We start from the raw sequence: 22278 nt of genomic DNA on the forward strand, positions 1-22278 counted from the left end.
GCCATGTTTAGCATATGGGTGACAGCCAAAAAAAAAAAACAAAGTGAAAAATGAAACCATAAAGCAGGGCTGATGTCTTTCAACGAGTCTCTGGATTCTTTGGCATCCCTTGCCGTAGCGCAGTTGGTACGAAGGCGACAATTTGATAACAAGTCTGTGCTTAACTCTGCACTAAGGCCAGTACTCAGAGCTGGGCTGAAATCTCTCTGCTTTCTTCTGACTGATTCTGGGTCTGGCAGTTTGTTTTAAAAGTGCTTCAGGGAGCAACTCAATCGTCACATAGCATCTGAAATAATGAAGCAACCTGAGGAGGTATCAAAATATGGTCCCTTATAGAAAATAGGTCCCACCTCATGGGTTGTTTGTACTTGTTAGCTTTTCCATAGCTGAATTGCTTTCAGGCTCCTTGTTCACACTTCCTTTAACTGTAGTATTGAAGTATCAGTCCCAAGTTCCATCCGTCTTGCAGCCCAGCCCTGGTGGGACTACATGCCTGTGCCGCCCCGGTCATGCAGTAAGAACTGCAGATTGACTCTCAATTCAGCTTCTGCTCGAGGGAAAGAAGGCTCTGCAGGAAGATCTGGATAGGCTGGACCGATGGGCTGAGGTCAACTGCATGAAGTTCAACAAGGCCAAGTGCCGGGTCCTGCACCTGGGGCGCAACAACCCCAAGCAGAGCTACAGGCTGGGAGATGAGTGGCTGGAAAGCTGCCTGGCCGAGAAGGACCTGGGAGTACTGGTTGATAGTCGGCTGAATATGAGCCAGCAGTGTGCTCAGGTGGCCAAGAAGGCCAACAGCATCCTGGCTTGCATAAGAAGCAGTGTGGCCAGCAGGTCTAAGGAGGTGATTGTCCCCCTGTACTCGGCTCTGGTGAGGCCGCACCTTGAGTACTGTGTTCAGTTTTGGGCCCCTCGCTACAAGAAGGACATGGAGGTGCTCGAGAGAGTCCAGAGAAGGGCGACCAAGCTGGTGAGGGGTCTGGAGAACAAGTCTTACGAGGAACGGCTGAGGGGGAACGGCTGAGGGAGCTGGGGTTGTTCAGCCTGGAGAAGAGCAGGCTCAGGGGAGACCTCATCGCTCTCTATAGGTACCTTAAAGGAGGCTGTAGCGAGGTGGGGATTGGTCTATTCTCCCACGTGCCTGGTGACAGGACGAGGGGGAATGGGCTAAAGTTGCGCCAGGGGAGGTTTAGGTTGGATATTAGGAAGAACTTCTTTACCAAAAGGCTTGTTAGGCATTGGAATGGGCTGCCCAGGGAGGTGGTTGAGTCGCCATCCCTGGAGGTCTTTAAAAGACGTTTAGACGTAGCCATTAGTGATATGGTTTAGTGGAGGACTTGTTAGTGTTAGGGCAGAGGTTGGACTAGGTGATCTTGGAGGTCTCTTTCAACCTAGACGATTCTGTGATTCTGCTGTCTACACTGCTCTACAAGAAAGGGAAAAGGTGCCAAGTGCTTCTCCTGGTGCAGCCTGGCTTATCGTCCTGTTCTGAGGATGGCAGGCACTATATTTGGGAGTAAGGAATGTCAGAGTGTCTGCCAGAGAGATCCTTGTGCTGTCCTCCTGCCAGCACAAGGTTATTGCCAAGGTTGCAGTTGCCTGTCCTGCCCTCTTTACTCCTCCCCCTCCAACGTGCTCTTTTCCATTTACTTTACAAACAAAGCTGGGGAGCTGCTCAGCCGAGCAGCCACTTTCCTTCTCCACTGAGGCCTCATTTACCCACTGGACTGTTTGCATGCACTGCCAGTACTGCTACCTGCGAGGATAGGTTGGTAGAGGGACCCGCTGAGGACCATATTAAACTTCTTCAGCCACAGTGGTAACTTAGGGCAGACACCTTTAGCTGTGTGTGTCTGGTGTTCTGCTTGTTCCTTTTCAGGTTGTTTCCCCTGGTTTTCACCAGTAAATGTCATCACTGCATGAACGCAAGTAATCCTTCTTACATGACCTGCAGCTGTTGAGAAGAATCCTTACATATTTTTAAGATGATTATTAGAATTGAAAAGGGAGAGAGGTGTCAAAGGGAGTCACACAGGCAACTGCACCTTCCCATTTTTATGGGAATTTTTACAAGTATTATCAAACACATTTTTCTATGAAAATATCATTTGTGATTCTATTGTATTGTTGAGATTTCTTCATTTTTATAATAAAAAAGTATTCTTTATGGCTTGCTTTTGTCAAAACCCCTGCTTTTGCCAAGGAAAAGTCAAAATTATTTCACGGCATTTCTTTAAAAAAATTTCTTTTCAGAAAAAATCAGAAATCAAAAAAATCTCACACCATGTCACTCAACAGGACTATACCCAATGTATTTTACCATCTGCTGTCGTCCAAATTTATTTAATTCATCCATGCTTAGAGGATCTTTTAAAACTTCTGACTTATTGATTCATTCAAATTTATCTGAAATGCTCATATCCACACCCTCACCCTTTAATTTTTCTTGAAAGAAACAGAAATTGCAACAGTGTGACTACCCCGAAATCTAACCTCTGCAATCCAACGATGAATTTTCCCTGCTGATCCCCTTCTTTCCTCCCTTGCCTGACTAAATTGGGCCTGGGGCTGTTAGCTCTTTGGGGCAGTGACCTGATTCTTAGTGTTCCTGCGACCAAAGTGGCAAATCTCTGGCTGATGTTACCCACTAGCACTGTGTACAGACAGCAGCTGTTTGTTTCAGTGAAGGAGGAATTTTGAGTATTTTGTGTGCTGTTCAGGGCACGAAGTTTCGGGTTGTTTCTGGGTGTAGGGACTTAGGTATTATGTTTGCTTATTCCCAGAGAAGTCATGAAAGTGATTTAGACTGGTCGTTTTTTTTTTGCAGGGGGGAACAGTGGCTTTATCCAGGGCAGGTATCAAAACCTGGAAATTGTTGTGCCTCAGAATCGTGCATTGCTCGTTATCTGGGACTTATGGGACTCTGTTATGGCTTCATAAATGTTGATGCGTTGTGTTCTGATATAGAACAGGTCTCTCACTGAAGAAGGGGCTCCAATGTCACAGTGCTGGTTTTTCAGCAAGGTAACAGCTGGCACCATAACAGAATCCTTAAATGACAATGCTGTGCAAGCAATCGTAGCAAGGGTAAAAACAAACCGAGTCACATTTAAAGAGAACTGTTTCTAATTAGTTTAGCCCCATACTTTTCAGGAAATTAGAGCAAAGCAATTTAGTATGAAGAAACACTTGCCTAACAAACACTGTGCTTGCCCAATGAACCATCACTCCAGCATCAGCTAATCACCAAACTACGGCCTACTTACCAAATAACCAGTGGGAGTAATGTTATCATGATTTTAACATCTATCTGCCTGTGGCATCTGAAATATGTGTTTCAAGTGTTTCTCCAGAAAATTTTCAATAGTAGTTGACAAAAAATTTGTTCTTCATCCTGGGATCACATTAGCAGTAGACATTAATTATCATATACACAAAATAGTGCAAACTGTGTTATATAGCCTTGGATTATTTATAACAGCATCCAAGGGAGGGAGCAGCCGCCTAGCTGAAAGGTGCATCTCCTGTGCAGGAGTTAACCAAGTCTCTACTTGTGGTGTTTCTCAGCAATGGGGAAAAGCATCTTGCCAGTCTGACGTTCAACTACAACCTGATGAGAAACAAAACTGGCAGGCAGGATGCTCAGAGCAATGGAAATACCTTCTTACATTCCTATTCCTACTAAAGAGCCGAGAAAAGGTCAGACTTAGCCTGACTGCTGATACCAGAAAAAATATGTGCTACTTAGCTCATGTACACATAGTTTTAATACCAGTACAGTTGGCAGTGGCAACACATGCTGGTGTAAATACTTTGCTGGAATGGGGAGCACCTGATTTCATGCAAGTGCAACATCAGAAATGCTTCCCTTCCCTACCACAGCTCTCCCCAGGCCCTCAACTACCTAGCTACGTCTTCATCAGGTCCTGATGGTACTTCTGCCCTCACCTTGCCCCCTCACCTCCTTGTTTTTCCAGGCAGCAGCTTTGCACCAAACGAAGGCGCAGAGGCAGGCAGGCCCCAGGGCAGGGAGGTTTGAGCGCTGCCAGCGCGTGAGCACACCTGCACTTGTTGTTTGCAGGTGCGCTGGCAGACGGGGAAAGGAATGAAAAGTTTGATGCTATCAGGTTTACAAAAGGTGTTTTGTTTTGAGTTGTGACTGCTGGTTATTGCCTACGCAGACCTTCCACCACGTGTAACAATATGCATAGCTGTGTTAAGTCCTGCTAGCTCCTCCTCAAAACGTCCTTCTTCCCAAGCCAGGAAGGTCGGCCAGATCTTCTGCTTTCCACCAGTGGCTTCCTGGTGGTACTGGGCAGTACATGAAGTCCCTTGTTTCGTTCTCATCGTAGCTGTTCCCCTCGCCTTCATAGCAGGCAGCTTTCCCCTCTCTCCTGCAGGCTGTTAAAGGATGAGATGTGCCCCGGCCCAGCATCTTCTGCCTCTCATTGCTCTTACATGTAGATGAAGCTATTCTTCTCACCTGCTGGGGTTGGGTGCTCAGCTCCCAGCCTGTCTTTAATAATTTCTCCTTTTCCAGCCCGTCATCCTGGTCCACGTTCAACAAACAGGCCCTGGTGCTGCGCCGCACCGCTGGGAGCAGCAGGCCTGCGGGCAGCCCCTGCCCTGCCTCGCTCAGCTCCCTGGTGTGCCTGGCCTCTGAGAGGCACCGAGGCCTGTAAAATGGGATTGGGTCAGTCCTCTTCTTCCCCTCTATCAACTCTGAGGTTGTTCTTTTACTATTTTATTCTCTGATCTCTGTGGCAGCTGCAGGGCTTTGCTTTAAACGCCTCTGGAAAGGTGGAGCTCCTCGTGAGGCCCCTGTTACTGTGGTGTACAGGCCCGCAGTGCACGTGGGGCATGACTTCGAGGTGATCTGAATGTGCCCTTTTTCTCTTCTGTTACCCTCCTCACAATTGATTTTAAATATTGAGAAGACCTTTAAGAGGAAATGCATTCTCTCTGGCTAGTTCCTCATTGCTCACAGCACTAGGTCACGGAGCACTTCCCTACCGCTGTTATTTACCACAGAAAATGTTTGTTTTATTTCTGGTGATTAAAAGGAAGAGTCGGGCAAAGGGTGAAACTCTCACAATCATTAGCCAGTTTGCACAAAGGAAAAACAAATATAGCTCGCAGCATAAAAACACTCATTTCCTCCTCAGCCAAGCTTATTCCCTACATCTGTTCTTCCCCAACTTACATCACTGTCTGGTGTTTAAGTTACTGAAGTTCATATTTCCTGTCTTTTAAAGTCGTTAATCTTATATATTATACTAATTTGTTCTGTAATGGTGCCCAAACCCCAAGTTGTATTTAGGGCCATATTGTGCAGACACCAACGTAGGAATGCACTGTTTCCCAAGGGATGCGTGGTCTAAATGTGTGACAAGGCAAAAAAAGGGTGTGATAAGCAGATGGTCATGTACGTGTGAAAGAAGCAATCGGCAGAGAAACTGTGTTTAGGGACACAGCTGGAGCCTCAAAATAGCTGTAGCCAATTTTTATGCAACTGAGAGAGACTGTGTCTGGAGTCTGATCTCCTTCTGGATGTTAAAGTGTGTCTCTGCAAGCTTTGTGCAATTATGCACTTTGGAGAACAGTCTGTGGTTCCAACCCTTGGTCTGAAAATCCCTGGTTATATCTAACGTCTTTTTAAAACTCTTAACGTAGAAGCAGCCCTAGAAACAGGGGCTGAGCCTTCTTCACATGCTGTTGAAGATGTGACTTTGAGACTGAGGATCAAAGGGAACCAGGGCTCCTAATTTATGAGGCAATTTGCTAATTCTTTGAATACTAGGTAAAAAAAATCACAGCCTCCCCGGTGGTTTTGACTGGAAGCTGCAGTGGCAGCTGTGTTTTAGGTTGAACATTGTGCTCTGTGTCTGAGCGAGATGTGGCCTTAGGGCACCTGCCTGGGTTTGTGGCCTCAGCACCACATGGAGTTTCAGGCCACAGGAAATTTGGCAAAGTCACAGCCTACAGCAAACTGAGAGCTTATGAAGCCCATAGGGAAACCCAGCTGAAGTGCCTCATCCCTCCTGGCCTACATGCATGTGGGTGCTTGATTATAACCCTTTGCCTCTTAGACTCCCAGTCCTATCATGTATTTGGCTGGGCAGCCTTTCCTGAAGCCTGATACAAATAGTTTCTTATCTTACAGTGCCCAGATGAGCTTGGCAGGAGGTGTTTCGCTGACACGTTTTAAGGTGGTAACACGAGGCTGCATCCTGGTTCTTGGTAGAAATATCTTTACTTTGAGCTGTTACCTAGGGCCTGTCCTTGGTGCACTGCACTAGGTGCTTTCCCCCTCGACATATCAGCTGGAGGATCAAATACCTTAAGTTTAACTGCTCTATCCTGCTTCAGTGATTTTCTGTTTCACTTCCTTCCTGTTCAATGACCTGGCCTGAACAACCTGAAGACTATGAGCCTTTTGCCCTGCGTGCATCCATGTTCTGCGTGCCCACATGAGAAGCAACTGTACCCTGAAATCAGTGGAGACCTTTTGGCCTCCTTGAAATCTTGATGAGTCCCTCCATTGACTAATTAAGACTAGTTGACTATGTCACTGGAAATACTGAGGTTTTTATATATGTGCTCTTGTTCTTTAGGCTTTTTTTTTTTTCAGATAAGAACTGAACTATTTCCTAAAGCTACATACAATTCAAAATTTGATGTCCTCCCCTACTCCCCCCCCTTTTTTTTTTCCAGTAGGTTCATCAGAGCTATCTTTAAAATAATAAGGAAATGACCTAAATTAAAGGTCTTGTGATAGCCTCCTTACAGATGCTTCTATTTCTGTGTACAGGGTTAGCTGGAGGAGTGAAATTTCAACCTCTGGATAGAAGGTGAAGTAAAGAAGAAAGGCTTAAAAACTTTACAGGACTTGACACGTTTAGGTCTCTAAGAGACAGAGAGGATAGAAGCACGGATAGGCATGCTAGAGGATGGAGAGAATAGAAGCATGCTACTTGTTTCATCAGTATATTAAAAGCTGTGGTAAATTATATGAGCACAGAAAATTCAACTGTTGCTGGGAGATGCCAAAGGCATCTGTTAAGGACAGTAGCAGTTGAAAGATACTGCTGCCCCTGGTGAAAGATAAGATTTAGCTGAAATTGAGAAAAGGCAGATGCTGTGGTCAGAAAAGGTGTGTTTGGGGAAAACAAAGTATGTCAGGGGCTGAAGTTGTATCTGGCCCTCGAAAGACTTGCTTTTGGCTATGTTCCTTTTTGGCTGCATGTGACTTGAGAAAGCTCAGGTGAATTTAGAGTGCCTAAAGAGGCATAGCCAGGTTATCTCAATCGCTGTGTGCGACTGAACCACACAGTAGTGCCAAACTGAGGTACTCAGCAGAAAATGAGGGCACTGCTGGTCACCCAAGTTGCTGGTTTGAACTGGTATGGCAGTCCCTAAGATCCTGTAGTGATGCAGGATCCATGTGGTAATGTGAATACAAAGCAGATTCTCTCCTGGTTCTTTTGTAACTGTGATGTGGCCTTAGTTTCCTGCACCCTTACCAGAGGGGACCTGGAGAATGCAAATAAGGGCAGAACTTGCCTTTCAGAATATTTATTACTTCTGGGGCTGAATGAACCAGAAAGTGCACAGTTTGATTTCCTTTGCAGCACTGACAGGAAAGCAAACAAATCCTTTGACTTGAATTTCGTATGTCAGCACAACTGGCTGTGGAGCTGCTTGTTTTCTTCTCTTCTGTCTCAGAAGTCATTTTTCCTTAGACTTCCATTTGCAGAGTCAGCCAAAGACTTTGAGCCTGTTTACATATAGAAGTATTTTCTAGATGTGGATTGATTCTCAAGTGAGTATTTATTTTTCTCTGTTTTGTACCTTCTGGAATAATTTAATTTTTATTATGTCAATCATATGGATACTGAAATCAATGAGAAAATTCTACTTTGGACATTAGGAAACTGGAAAATATCGGACAGTGAGTGTGATGGCTAAAGCCTACTGCCGCAGGATGAAGTCTGTGAGAACAACTTGGCAGGCCAGGCTGGTTCCCTGCTATATTATGTGATTATGCTATGACACTGTCACATAGCTGCCACTAGCTTGCAGCATAGCAGCACACTGTACATCACTATGAATCAAGGTCCTGGATCTTAGATTTCATCCTTTGTCTGCTGAAAACTGTTGCTCTATTTGCTTTGTGAGCGAAAAAACAGGGAACAGTACTGGCCTTCTGCAGCAATAGGGGGGCTACCAATAGCAGAACCTTTAAAAACAAATGCTGTTGTAAGACTTTGAGCCTTCAGGTGGTCTGGGAAACACTTGGAGAACAGAGGAAGAGGAGAAAGGAGAGAAAGTGGAGACCTCATGTTTTAGATTTCATAAAATTCTTGTAAGCTGAAAGAAGAAAAAATACAAAATTTGTGAAAGCAATTATTAAATGTAAGTGCACTGAATGGTACAAGTTAATTCATATGTAACTTTGGTATCTTGGCTTATTAAAAACTTATTTTTTGTTTGCAAAGCAGTTTTGTGGATAGGCTCACTGCTTCTTTTTCCTTTTTGTTTTGGTACTGGGCATGAAGAGACACTGCTGGAATTTAGCAGGCCTTTATCCTTCAATTGTGTCATGCATTTTTACATGAGGGAACAATATTCTGAAAGTGGGCTCAAATGCCTATGGAGATTGCTTCAAATAGATATTGCATATATGCCTTTAGGCTTGATCGAGGCCAGGTAGGATATGTGATCTCAGCTGTGCTATTCAATTGTAGCTTTGTGTCCCCAAAATTATTTTGCCCTGAATATTTCAAATGCTTCTGGTTTGTTTACATCATCCAAAGTATTGCTAGTGGCAGGTGTTGTAGTGGTGGTATACTGTTCTGAACATCAGCCTCGCTTAATACAAAGAGAATTGGATAAAGCCCTAAGCAGTTAGCATGACTCTGGTTCTCTTCTAGTAAAATAAAACAAAAACACCCTAAACCCAACAACAACAAATGGTTCAAGGGGCTTGCTTAAAATTGTCAGGATATTGGGTTTGACCATTTGATGGAATGACCTGCAGCTCTTTGTAAGGGGGCTGCTAGAAGTCAATGTGCTCTCCCTCTTCAGCCAAATCAATTCTCTTGTTTTCCAGTTTGGTCTCTTTCCCCAAATTCCCCTCTTTCTTTCCCACAGTGCACTAGTTTGTTCTTCCCATCACCTTTTGCCTTCCTTTCTGCTTTTTATCCTTCCTCCTTTTTCACCTGTGTTAACTGACCTGTCAACTTTGTGTTCCTGTATTTCCTTTTTACGGTGTTTAACTTTTTCTAAACTTCAAAGTGGAAATCTGTCACTTGTTACAACAGAAATATTAGAGGTTGGAAAGAAACAGTTCAGAACCTGCTCTGTCACCAGTGCCTATAGCTGCAAAGCATCATCGTTAAAAAATAAGGTACTGCAGAGAGAAGAATAATCTGGTGACGTTCTCCTTTGTGGAGTGATGAAATTACAACAGTGAATGACCAGTAAGTCTTAAACCTACACAAGAAGAATAAAAAAGAAGTCTTACCTTTCAGATTGTACTCCATCCACTGCTGGAAAGGTTTGGTTTAAATATCTTCATCCTGCAATAGTAAAGCAACGCTTTGAGAGTGGTTTCTTTGTGTGTCTGCGCAAGTAGGATATGCTGAGGAGCAGGCTGCCTGCCACAAACAGTGTGGAAGTATAACATCCTCCTCTTCATTGTAATTCATTGTTATTTCTTAATTTACACAGTGACCAAACAAATCACTTGAGTAATATGCTCATCCCCTTGAGCTGAACTGGAATGCTAACCTGCTTAAAGTGAGCATGGGCTTGCCTGCTACAGTGGATTAGGGCTCATGTAAAATGTTTACACTTATAATAACAACAATAAACTTAGAAAATCTTCAAATATTATGGGAATTTTTTTTCCTTGCTGGCACCCAGGATATTTATAGTATCAGCTAAAACTGCAGTATCCTTGTTAGAAGTTTCTCCTTCAGATTTTCATGAACTTTGAAATTTAAGAAAAGCCTCTGGCATTGCACCAGTGTTCAAGGTATCTCGTAAAGCTATTGTTCTTTCAGATATGTGTGCCCTAGGCTAAACAGAAATTTCAGTAAAATGTTTTCTATTAAGGATTTAGAGAGAGATAAATTTGAGAGATAGCGATAGAGTTAAACTGAAACAGTGCGGATGCTTTTTCTCCTTTAAAAATATTATTTTTTTTTGTGTTTCTTGTTAGGGAAGGGAAGGTGGACATATGCCCACATGGATCTGTGTGTGCACGCAAACCTGTAACAAACATTAATCCCTAAGTCAGGGCCAGATCTGTGAAACGGTCAGTGTATTTTGCTGCGGGTTCAAAACTTTTGCTATGTGCTTCCTTTCATCTTTAGCATCTCTCTGCCTGGGTAGCAATAACTTGAAAAATCTCAGTGCAGCTTACGTTACAAGCTTTGACTCCAGGTAGTTATGCTTGCACCACCAAGAGAGAGGCTTCCAAAGCCTTTGAGATCCCTTTCAGCAGAGCTCTGAAAGCCTGAAATATGGCTGAAAACTAAATGCTCTCTGCCGAATTCAGCAGCTTGTGGTTTGGGACCAAACTGAGGTGGCCCCAATATCTGCTGTGAGTCATTGCTAAGGAGAGCCTGAGCACGTTTGATTCATTGCTCTGCTCTGTTGCCCTACAGCGAGCCACTTAACTTGTCTTGTATGCTACCATTTCACATCCTTCTCAGAGCTTAATGTTTGGGCAGCACTTTGGAGATTTATGGCGCTATTCCATCTCGTTATAGTGTTGCAAAGGGCTGAGAGTGTTTCTATGCATCTGCTAAAGGTGCTGTTGGTACTTTAGGTGGAGTAAAGAATAAAGCTTACGAAGACTGAGTCGTTGCGTCTTCCTATCTTTATGTGACTTTTTTTTCTGGGGGTCTTCTTGTCTCTTTTTACCTTAATTCCATTCTTGTTTGATGTAGCTGTCATCATTAATTACAAAGTAGTTTATTCTATTTACTTTTTGTTCTATTTTCTAATTAATCTTTCTTGCAGTGTAATTTTGTCTCGATGTCGTTATTTGCTTTGTGTAAGCCATGCCCTAAATGAAAGCAAAAATCCCTGCAAAAATGAAAAGCAAAATCCGTGGCCTCCTGCCACATGTTGAGAGGATGCAGATTTTATTTAACAAAGGCAAAAGATGTATCCTGTTTAACTCAGTCTTACAGAGCATTCTTATCCCCTGTGAATTGCTTTTGTCTGTTGAACAAATTCTGAAATAGTAGGTCAGCTATAGGGTTTTCATTAATTTTAATTGGGTTTTGTGTGTTTATTTTAAGTCTACTAGGAAATATGTTTCTAAAATTCCCTAGAAAATGAAAATTCCAAAAAGGAGAGCTGATACAGCTTACCAACAGCTATAACTTGTAAGCTTACCCATTATATTGTGTCAAGTGATAACTGATTTCACTGTGATGCATGTCACTGGTTTTTGATCTAAACATAGAGTTGTTTGTTTGTTTGTTTTAAGGAATGAATTACTGAAGCTGCTTATAATGTTAAAAATGTGCTGAAAGCTCAGCATCAAATGCTGGATGCTTAATGGAATAAAATGTGCAAGACAGGATTTCAAGTGAATCAGTAGTTCATTTTCTCTGTCAGACAGGATCAGACATAAACCAGTCTATGTTTATACTTAAACGTGAGTTAAAAATATCCTCTTTTCATTGTATTTGGAGCTTTCTTCTCTTTTACGTAGTGATAGCTTGGAAAATGGTTCTTGTTCCTGCAAATTACACTCAGACATCTTAACTAAATACTCTTTTTTACCATCATCTTTGCTTAGCAACATCCCTTTTGAGATATTCTTGGAAACTTAATACTTGTCTGATGTGTACAATAGCGTTCATAAATCAAGGAATGTCGCCACATCCTGCTCTCTTACATTGTTTAATACTTTTCATATTATTGTTTCTGGGAGAGAAGCACAAAGCCTCACGCACCCACTCACTCCAATATATTGCAGGACACAACTACAAATGACCCGAGCCCCAGCCTCTGGAGCACGGCTTACCATGGTGGTGCAGGTTGTCCCAGCGCGTGAATCGCATCTGCAGGTTTGTCATGGACCCAAGCAGCAAGGAGCTTTCACATTCCAAAATATCCTGGAATTTAAACAAAATCATTAGGCTCTCTGTACTTACGTTGTAGAAGCTCCTATTTGCATTTTCCATTTCATTTGGTTGCTGAAAACAAGCTATTCCAAAGTCATATAGTCAAAATCTAAGTGCAATACCCTAGGCCTGTTTTGGCATAGCTCCTGGCTACGCTTCAGGTCCTGAGCATGCTTTTTGCTGGACAAAATTAACATTTTGGGAGCTGTAAGCAGTTATTTCCAGATTTACCTTCCCGTTCTGCTGTTGAATCCTTTGCTAGGCTTGCTTTTAATTTTTATTTTTAATAAAGTTGCATTTGTAAATGCTGGACAGCTGTTTCTCTGATCTACATACTTTCCCACTCCATTAGGAGCTCCCAGTGTGAAGTTTTCAAGCACCATGCACAGGTCCTGTGCTGTAAAATGTTGTGTAAAGCCAGCCAGTACTTTTCATAAGAAAAGAGCCTTCCTCACCCCAAGGATCAAAGAGGAGCAATGTCTGTGTTACTGAGAACAGCGATACAGGCTTTGACTTATTCTTTCCAGAAGTCATAACCTGCTCCTCCAAGCTGATCTGCAGATCAGCTGACTGTAGACATTTCTTCTTTTCTTTTGTTGGTCAGAAGTAATAGAACTCAGTGCCGTACCCAGCAGTTTCAGAAAAAATGTTCAGCTGTCATCCGTGGTTTTAATTTATGCCCTGAGACTTGCACCCCCCTCACAGTTTCCTTCCCTGCTCTGTTAGCCTTGGTCCTGCCCCCCGTGTGCCTTTGTGGTATTGTTCAAATACTTTCTCTGCTGCAAACTCCAATAGCTTTTAGGGGGATCTTTTTGATCATTTCTACTCGTCATCTCAATTCAAAGTTCAGTGGAACGAACCTCTGATTTACATGCATTCTTTGTGTTTCTGCCCATGTGTTTCTCTGTAATTGTTTGCATATGGTTGTGTTAATGTGCTCTTTCCTGAAGACAAGCTGAGATGGGTTTCGTATGAGGGATCCTGAATGAAATGTAGACCCACTGCTTGTTCATGGTAAAACTGTGGCTGACCTTGCTAGGAGCGGAATCAAAGCCTTTAAGAGTCAGTCTGTTGCAAGATAATGAGAGGGAGAAATGTTGTGAAATCAAAGCTGAATTTGAAAATCCTAGATTGTTCCTGTGAATGCTTAGAGTCCAGAAACAGCCTTTCAGCTGTGGAACTGCACACTTCTCCCCGAGGCTCTGTAGGGACGAGGAACAGTAGAAATGTAGAGAACTGAATGTCTTGCCTTACTAGGGAAATTGAAGAGGGAGAGAAATGAGTAGTCAGTTTTCTTACAAAAAACACTTAAGAAGTCAAATCAGGTTGAGGTTAGTTATCCTCGCAATCGTTTTTGCACTCAAAGAGATTTCCAAGGCTTTTAATATATTTATCAGTACACTAGTTCCTGAATACTGTCATTGTGTTTCTTGTAAATATGAAATGTGTCACTGAAAACAAGAAATATGGAAACAGGTGAGATAACCATGCGTCAGTTAACATGTAAATGAGCACGTTTTAATAATTCTCTGAGATCTGATGGGTCTGCTTGATTTGTGGAGAACTTGAGCAGTAACAGAAAAGCTGTTTCCCGAGTAGTGAAAACAAGCTGATGAGAGGAGATACCTTGATCCACAATTGAAAATAGAAAAAGTAGGCTGAAAATAGAAAAAGTCTTCCAGAAGAGCCCTGTGGTCTTGCCATTTCCTGGGTGCATGGGCTGAGCTTCCAGTTGCCAGCAGTACGGGTTGAGTTTTGCTCATTTTGTTGTAAACTGAAAGGTCATAAACTGCTAGCGTGTTGAATGGTAAGAAGCGGTACGTTCAAATAAGCGTGGGGATTTCTGGAGAATTATCACCTTTCCATTATCTAAGACAGCTTAGGATGGTGCTGTCTGTTTAAATGATCTTGCAGTCCATTATCACGTGTCTGTTGGTGTCCAGATACAGGTTCTTAGCTGTAGCTATCTTTTTGTGAGGCCACTTTAGATCTCTGGTGAAGAGAGAGATTTTTATGTTCTATTTGTTCCACTGCTTTTGCAGATCATGCTGGCTACTGTGTTCTACCTCTTCCTGGCAAGTAATGATCACGAGCTATTTCACATGGTGGTATCTGTCATACAAGGTTTTCTGCTTCCTGGACCATGAATCACAACAAAATAAATTTATGTTTTATGAAGTGTCATGCAGAATCATAAACTACTTCATTGGAAAGAACCTCTGGAGTTCATCCTGCCCAACATTTACTCAGTGGAGGTCAACGTAGGTCTACAGCTTTCTGCAGAACATGCAACACCTACGTTTAGCTCATTAATGCAGGGGAAGCTTTGATCTTTATTGGCAGTGTCCGCTGGGCAGGTGGTGTGGTGTCAATAAACTCCGTCTATGTTTGTGTAGTTCTTTGTTAGCAAAGATCTCGCAGAAGTCTAGGGTGAAAGTTCAACATCTGAGGTTTTCCACTCCTGTAAAAATTTCCTGTTCTTAGATTGGGTGTTAAATTTGTGTTCCAGTTCCTTACCTCCAGATTTCAGCCCAAAATGCTAGCAATCTGTCTCCTCTTTAAAGAACCTGGAAGAAGAAAATAACATATTGAGGTCTTGCTGAATATCGGTATTGACATATATTGTATGTGCTGTGGCATCTTCCCTCTAGAAAAAGTTTCTGTTCTGTTCTACTTGTGGCAATTTATCTGGGTCTGTTGTTAACAAGACAGTTTATCATTGTTGCGATAGATTACAGTTTTTCTCAGATACCATTTGTCTCTCATTTTAAAGTTATTGTCAAGATGACCAAAATAATGAGTAGATAAGCAATGTCTTTTGAATGGGACCTTTGAGAGCTTCATCCTACCGGTTGCTTGGGCACAGAGATGTTTAGGTACCCAGCTCCTGCAGGTACTATTCAGCCAGCACTGAGAAGCCGTGTCAGCGGGACAGACAGTTTGCTGTGTGGAGCACCTTCCTGTTCTTTCTAGAAGATGAGGACATGCACAGCCTTTCATATGATCAGAATCTGAGAAATCAGCCTGCCCAGATGCTTAAAAATTAATTAGGGGCAGAAAGAGCAAAGCCAGCTCCTGGTTCCTGCAGCTGTCAGTGCCCATAAATCAGCTGTGTTTTTCCTTTTGAAACAAGGCAAGAGCATGAATTTAATTAATGGGTTTGACTTGCTCTGGAAACACAGAGTAGTCATCCTCTCCACACCTTTCACAGATGCTGCAAACATACAAATGTTATTGTGTATTTACTCATGAATGCCTTCCAGCATCATTGTGCTAGACACAGTTGAATGCCTCAGGCAGGTGGCAAGCCAATGACTGCAGCAAAGCCTTGTTCTTTGGGCACCCAGATCGGAGCCACAAAGGAGCAGCAGGTTGGAAGTGGCACTGCCGTGGTTCCACCCGAGTTCTGCTCAACAAAGGCATCGGTAATGGCTGCTGCAGAACACTGTGGGGAGAACAAACGGTGGGTTTGGGCTGCTTTGCATGATTGGGAATTAAATTATTAAAAAAAAAAATCACGGAGATATATCCTACCGCTTTGTTAAACAAACAGACCCAAAAGCTTATTCTAGGTTGTCCATGAAGTTTCCATCAGGAAAGGAAAGGATTCCATCAGGAATCTCTCTGACTGTATTGTTTGCTTTTTCTTGTATTTTTAATTCTTGTTACGTGTAAAGAAACACAGAAACTGTCAAACTTGATCAGACTCAAGTTCAGTCCTGTAGTGAGCATCAGATACCTCTAAAGAAGTTGCGAAAATGCCTGTCAGGGAGATGCTATTGTGCAACTTTTACATCCATCAAACGTGGCTTACGTCTCTTGAGTTTGAAGACTTACATTATTCTAAAAGTTAAATCTTTTTTAAACTTATATTTGATTTGGTCATACTCCCTGTTGTAGCATAAGTCTGTTGTTTTCCCTAGAAACCTTTTTATATTATTTTTCCTCAGAGATAAATGTACAGATACCAATCGCCCAGGCCAGTTATGCTAGAAGAATAATTTTGTTTGCTCGATTTTGAATTAGGCCCTTTTTTGGTCTGTTTGGGTGTTTCCTGGTATTTATATTATGTAACCCTATATTATATAAAAGGATTATGTATTATCCCTTTAGTCTACAATGCAGTATATGTTTTCATTGCCTCTCTCTAGGTGCCTAGAGAACTTTGAAAAACATATACTACAAAACACGGCTTTCTTGGAATAAACAGTTTTTCAGAGCATTATTTGATCTATACAGGTTGGTGGTTTTGGCTAGTGTGGATGTTTCTGAGAGGCTGAGCTAATCTGCTAGCAAAGACATTTGAAAAACAATGGTGCTTTATTCAAACACTGAAAAGTAAGCCTGAAAATAGGGAAAAATGGTTGAATGTTGCCTTTTATTCCCTGTGTTGCCTACAGGTGTGAGAATACCCTGGAAGCTCCAGAACAGGATGGCGCGCACTCTGCTCTGATGACTTGAACCCTGAGATGTCGTGCTAACACCATCAGTCCTAGTTGTTTGGTCTTTCTGTCTTCCTTAAATCTAGGGTTTGGGGGCAGGACCTGTCTGGGGATTCAAGGAGAATCAGGCCTCTAAGTTTCAGAACAAGATTACCAGACCTGCGATGAGTGCATTTATGAATATTTATGTGGAACTTAGGATTCAGAGCGAGTGTTGAGCGCAATCTGCTGCACATTTTAATCAGGAAAAAACCTCAGACCTCTCTTCCTTTCCCTGACATACCTTGAAAAGATTCACAGCTCTCAGTTTTTAAACACTCTTGCCAAAACAAGAACATCCATAACAAGTTTCAGTCACAAAATGGGACTTCATTGCTAAGTTTAAGTGTTTAAACACACTTAGGACTGTACTGGCCAGCCCCTGACATTGGTGATTCTGGGAAATGTTCACGAAGAAAGCCAAACACCAGGCAACGGGTGTGCTAGGTCTTTGTGTTTGTTATAAGAGAGCATTTTTTCATCTAACTGTAGAATAAATATTTTAGCTTTCTCTATATATAGCAGCTTTAACCAAAAGACTTTAGCCATTTCTTAAGTTAGCATTACAGCTATACCTGGCAGTGCTTTATTGTGTAAAATCTTCATCAACCCAATTTTATCAGCACAACTGCCTGTAAAGGCTGTGTTGCATGCTCTGGGATCCTTCATAAGGATGGTGGAAAAAGGAAATAGTCTTTCCTGCTGTTGGCCTCCTCTCATTATTGACAAAGCCCATTTTCAGAGTAAGGAAAGATGGAAGAGGCTGTGTTTCTTCTACCCTTTTTTAACAAAGTTCACAGCACACGTTAATGTGCACCCAAATTTATGGCAGCTTAACCTTCGTGCTGCATGGTCTGCCATGGATCTGCAGTCCCTTGGCGTGGATCTGCTGCGGATCTTCTCCTTGCTTGTATTTGCTGGGCAGCTTGTGTCCTCTACGTTCTTACAACAGATTATTTTACTGGTGGGGGAGAAGGGGAGGTAGGTACACTGCCTGCTTTGCTTTTTTCCACTGCCTTCCTTAAAATTGTCCGGTGCCTCTGATGCGCCATACATTGCCAGGTGCAAACGTGTCCGTGTGATTAGCCAGCCTAGGCAGCTTTGATCTGGGTTGCAGCTATCTTGCTTAGGACCTGGATTTTGCAAGCAGTACTCCAAGACACCCAGTCATCTCCCAGCCTCTGACTATTTTCAGGCAGTGGTGACAAAGCAGAATCTAATTTCGCTACAAAAATTCTGAAGGTTTCTGAAAAGCGAATGTACAGTCATAAGCTCTTCTGCAGGCAAAGAGCCATGGGGAGCCTCCTGTGGAAATGGGATTTCCCTCCGTTCACATTTCTGAGGATGTGGAAATGGATGACACTAAATCCTGGGTTATAATTTAGACAGTGAGAAGATTGCAGGCTGATTCCATAAGTAGAAAAATCCCTTAAGTAAACACATAATGTCTATAATCCTGTCAGTCAGAAGATTAGAGATGCAGTCAGATACTAATTTATATAAATGGCTTAGCAGCAAAGATTGTGCTAATAGAGGTAAGAAACACACTGTGCTGAAGGCCAGGGAAATGGGGGAACTCTGAGGAATGGTATTTCCTGTATAAGCAGACGTTGTAACAAAATGTTCTGAGCTAAACATGACTCTCCTAGTGCAATATTTGAGATAACTGTCGTTATGTAGATTGATGGCTGAAAGCAGCCCGCTGTGCTCAGCTTTCATTCATATATTTGGATAACATATGCAGCCTTTAAGGCCCCAGCTTCAGAGTGGGACTTGTTCCTACAGTTCCCAGTGGTGTGAATATCGCACTGACGTAGCTGAGGAGCGAAGCGACGTGGGGTAGCGGCACTTCAGCTGCCATTTTAAGGATTCAGTGCTATCAAACACAGTCTTGGGAGCAGGCTTTCCTGATCACTTTTGCTATGTGTGTAACATATGTTCCTTGTTGCTGTGGTGAGTGCTTGGAAAGCCCTACATCACCAAAGCTAGTTATTTTATTTTTTAAGTACGTATTCCTCCAGGTAGAAAGAGCAGCTGTCCCCAAAGGCCAGAAAGTGGTATCACCAAAGCAGTCAACAGCTCTTCCCTCATCTCCTCCTGGGCTGCATGCTGCTTACAACAGACCAGGACCAGCCTGCGGTAGGGTAGCTCTTCTGGGTGAGAAGTCTAGGTGTTTATCATAAACCTTAATGTGCACATAATGGCCTTAAAGGTACATAAAATCTTGCCAAAGGTAACTTCTGGTCCATTTTGAAGTTCTAGCTTCAATAATGGCAATATTTGCAGCCTCCAGCCAAATGAAAGCCCAGGAGAATGTATCAGTAGAGAGTCCTCTGAGCAAAGCAGGAAATAACCAAGATGAAGATTTTGAAAACAAAAACATTTCCCTAATGTGGTCTTTAAAGCCCATTCAATGTGGGTAGCAAAGGTGTTTTTCAGGCAAACTACTGCAATTCAATTAGACTGACCTAATTTTTACTCCTGCTCTCTCTGCTGCAGATTTCCATGCTGATACCATTTAGCTTTAAGACCGCGTTGTGGCCTGGGTGAGACTTGGGTTACAGCACCACTGACTGCAGGAGTTTAAATACAGGAGCTGCTGTCAGAATGGGCATCTTGTGTGCGTGCTCCTCTCAGCTAAGAAAACTGAAGGACTGTTTTGGTTTGGGCAGATGAAACTCCTCTTAAAGGAAAGTAAATGCTGTTGTAGCCCAGAGCAAATGCTACTGGCTATGATTTATGCAATTTGTATACTTTTTTAATTAAAAGTGGAGGCTATAGGCCCATTCATCTATATTTTACTTCATTATCTTTGTGCTGACTGCTCACAGTGACACACAAAATGGCACACAAGTCTCACTAAACACCTATCCACTTAGTTGTGTGCATCACATCCCACAGTTAGCAGAATTGCTTATGCATTTCAAGCAGTTTTATCTAGAAATAGAAATTCTTACTGGGCATTTCTTCAGCAGCATCTGTTTTCTTTATTTAACTTAATTAAAAGCTGCTTTAAAATGCATTGACGACATCAACATTTGGATAAGATTATGGAGTGATGGTTCTGGATTCCAAGCCTTTGAAATATAAAAAAGTTCTTTTCAAAGCATGAAATTACTTTTTCTTGCAACCTATTCCTTAATTTAAAATTGATCCTATGAGAATGATAGTCCAAGCATCTATTTAAGACTGAAGCCATGTTTGCCCACAGAAATGGCACTGTTGTGAAGCAAGAGTAAACTAATCAGCGTAAACCAATTTTAAATCAGCGCGTCATTCTTATGTGGAAAATTGCTTCAGTTTAATTCTGCCAGTGCAACACCATGCTTTCATTAGAGCAGTGTGTGTAGTATGCAGTGCTCTTTCCGTGAGCAGCTCTGAGTAGTGGGTTTGCAGCTGAAGCAGTGTCACTGCAGCACCTAACCTAGGCTGGACGCTCACCTCTCCTCTGCTGAGACACCCACGGTGCCCAGGTGCCAGACTGGGTTTGCCAGGTGTTGGCATTTGCTTGCAATCTCCACGTGCAGAATTGATACAAAAGTGTTAGCTTTAAATGATGAGAGGAATCCTCTTCGTTTGCAGTCTTTGATTACACCGTCTATAAAGAAGGCCTCAAGCGTAGGCATTTATTTTTCTGTTGTAGGCTTAATTTGACTAAACTGGCGTGATTTGTATGTATTCCTGGGATTGTAAGGAAACAATGTGAAGCTTAGTCAGGAGTCCTTTTGATTTTACACTGACTAACGCTATGTAACCCATTTTGAATCAGCTTGACTTAAGTTTTGGGAGGTGGTTAATGTCTAGCAAAGGCTTGCATTTTCTGCGAGGTACAGCCATTACTGAAGTTAAGATATTCTCATCAGGAAAGACTGATACCAGTCCTTCAGTCATGAGATCTGTTTCTCGCAATGGATGGCTCTCTGCATTTTACAACCATCAACTTTTTAATGTTAAAATCGGTTAAAATTAAAATCCTGGGCCTCAGTAACACATCCCAAAGCCAATATTGACACTGTCGTTCTTTTACAAATCACCTTTAATTTAGGGTCTAAGTAATTTACATGAACTAACATGAATATTATTCCCTATAATAAGAACTTCTTTCCCCTCAACTGCTCAAGTTTCTGCAGGCCCTACTGGTAGGAATGTCTGTATGGCCTGGGAACACTGGAGCACGTAGGGGGCTGTGTGGTCCCTGACTTTTCTTGTTCCTTGTCAGTCTGCAGGCTGATTGCCAAAGACCTGAGCTTCTGTCCTGGTTTGGATCAGTGTGCTGGTAAGAAGAGATGGTGAAGTGACAGGAAAGGGGTTGAGTTTCTGATGGAGACGCAGATAGCCAGCCAGATTCTATCAAATCCTGCCTTGTTCATGTCAGAAAGACGCTAGAAGTCATTTCAGCTAAGATAGACTGGCAAATCTGCATAAAAATGTAGTTGTTGCTTTCCTAACCCTCCTGCTATCTGATAGAGTTTCAGTCTACACGGCTCATTGTGGTGAGGCGTGGAAGGTGTCTGAAGAAATAAGATATTTTTGTCCTTTACAGGCTTTTTCACACTATGTTATCTAGGTTATTACCTCTTGAAAACCTTTAAATGTATCAAACTTATATTTTTTTATTTCCTCTATAGCAAAGCTTTCTTTCAGTAAAAGTCATGTATGAGTGACTTGTGGTGTAACTTCCCTTCACAGCTAAATTTCTGTGATGCTGAACTGCTGCCAAGAGACGGCCCTACTCTCACCAATTTCTTTGAGCTGTTCTGTATGTGTGAAAAAAAGAAAAAAATATATATTTAAAATTCATGATGGACAAAAGTGCCCGCTGGGAAAAACAAAACTAAACGAAAAAACACACAACAATCTGCTGCGGCTAAAGCTGCTTCTAATCTCACAAGGTGAGAAGAGCCTGTGAACCAGAGGCCTCAAAACCACTGAAACCATTGCACCGTCCTAGGAAGTTGGGGTGGGTGCCAAAATGCTGTCCCCTTGGACATTGGCTCTGGAAACAGCCTCTGGTGGCCACCAGCAACTGTGGGGAGGTTTTCCCTGAGAGGTGAGAGGACACAGAGGCAGCACTCCACTGATCTCCTCCTTCTTTCCTCAAACAAGAACTCTCCCTATTCAGGTGGCAAATAATAGTGAGAAAACAACAAAGGAGTTTGCGAAACAAATCCACTGTTTAATTTGCAGTGCCTGCGCTCTTGTGAAATTGGGTGAAAATGCCAGCCCTGCTACAGAGAGGCGGGGAGTGGAAACCCGTCATTGCTATTGCCTCCAGAAAGGAGTAGATTGTGTGTAATGTTTTACAAAAGAAACAAAGTTTGGTTAGCGTGTACTACTTTGAAAGATCCCTGATATTAAATATATATATATATACATAATACATTATATTTGTAATATATATATATTGCTTTTTCATACAGTAGAAAGTTTTACAGACATGAAAGGAGTGTGGAAGCTTGGAAATTCAGGCTTAGGGAAAAGACGTCTCCATGGGCAAAGTCTAAGGAGAAGGAAACAGGTGGCAAACATTAATATTAGGGTAATTAGCTGTGTGGGTCCGGTGGAGCAATGCTTGGGGAGGACAGCTTTGTGGCTAAGAGGCCTGACTGACACCTGGCAGCCTGCTTGTGGCCCTGCTGTGGGCACCC

General features: G+C 42.5%; 1 protein-coding gene across 1 annotated transcript in view; it reads right to left on the reverse strand.

Moving 5' to 3' along the window:
• Window positions 1-22278, reverse strand: part of C4H4orf19 (chromosome 4 C4orf19 homolog) — a 42553-nt gene that overhangs the window by 9474 nt on the left and 10801 nt on the right. Inside the window, exons 2-4 of the mRNA XM_040556268.1 lie at window positions 14667-14716; window positions 12050-12140; window positions 9527-9581 (exon numbers count right to left, since the gene is read on the reverse strand). The gene's annotated coding sequence lies outside the window, so the exon portion shown is untranslated. The remainder of the gene's footprint in view (window positions 1-9526; window positions 9582-12049; window positions 12141-14666; window positions 14717-22278) is intronic.

This window comes from Cygnus olor, chromosome 4 (genome assembly GCF_009769625.2).
Source record: "Cygnus olor isolate bCygOlo1 chromosome 4, bCygOlo1.pri.v2, whole genome shotgun sequence".
Taxonomy (NCBI): domain Eukaryota; kingdom Metazoa; phylum Chordata; class Aves; order Anseriformes; family Anatidae; genus Cygnus; species Cygnus olor.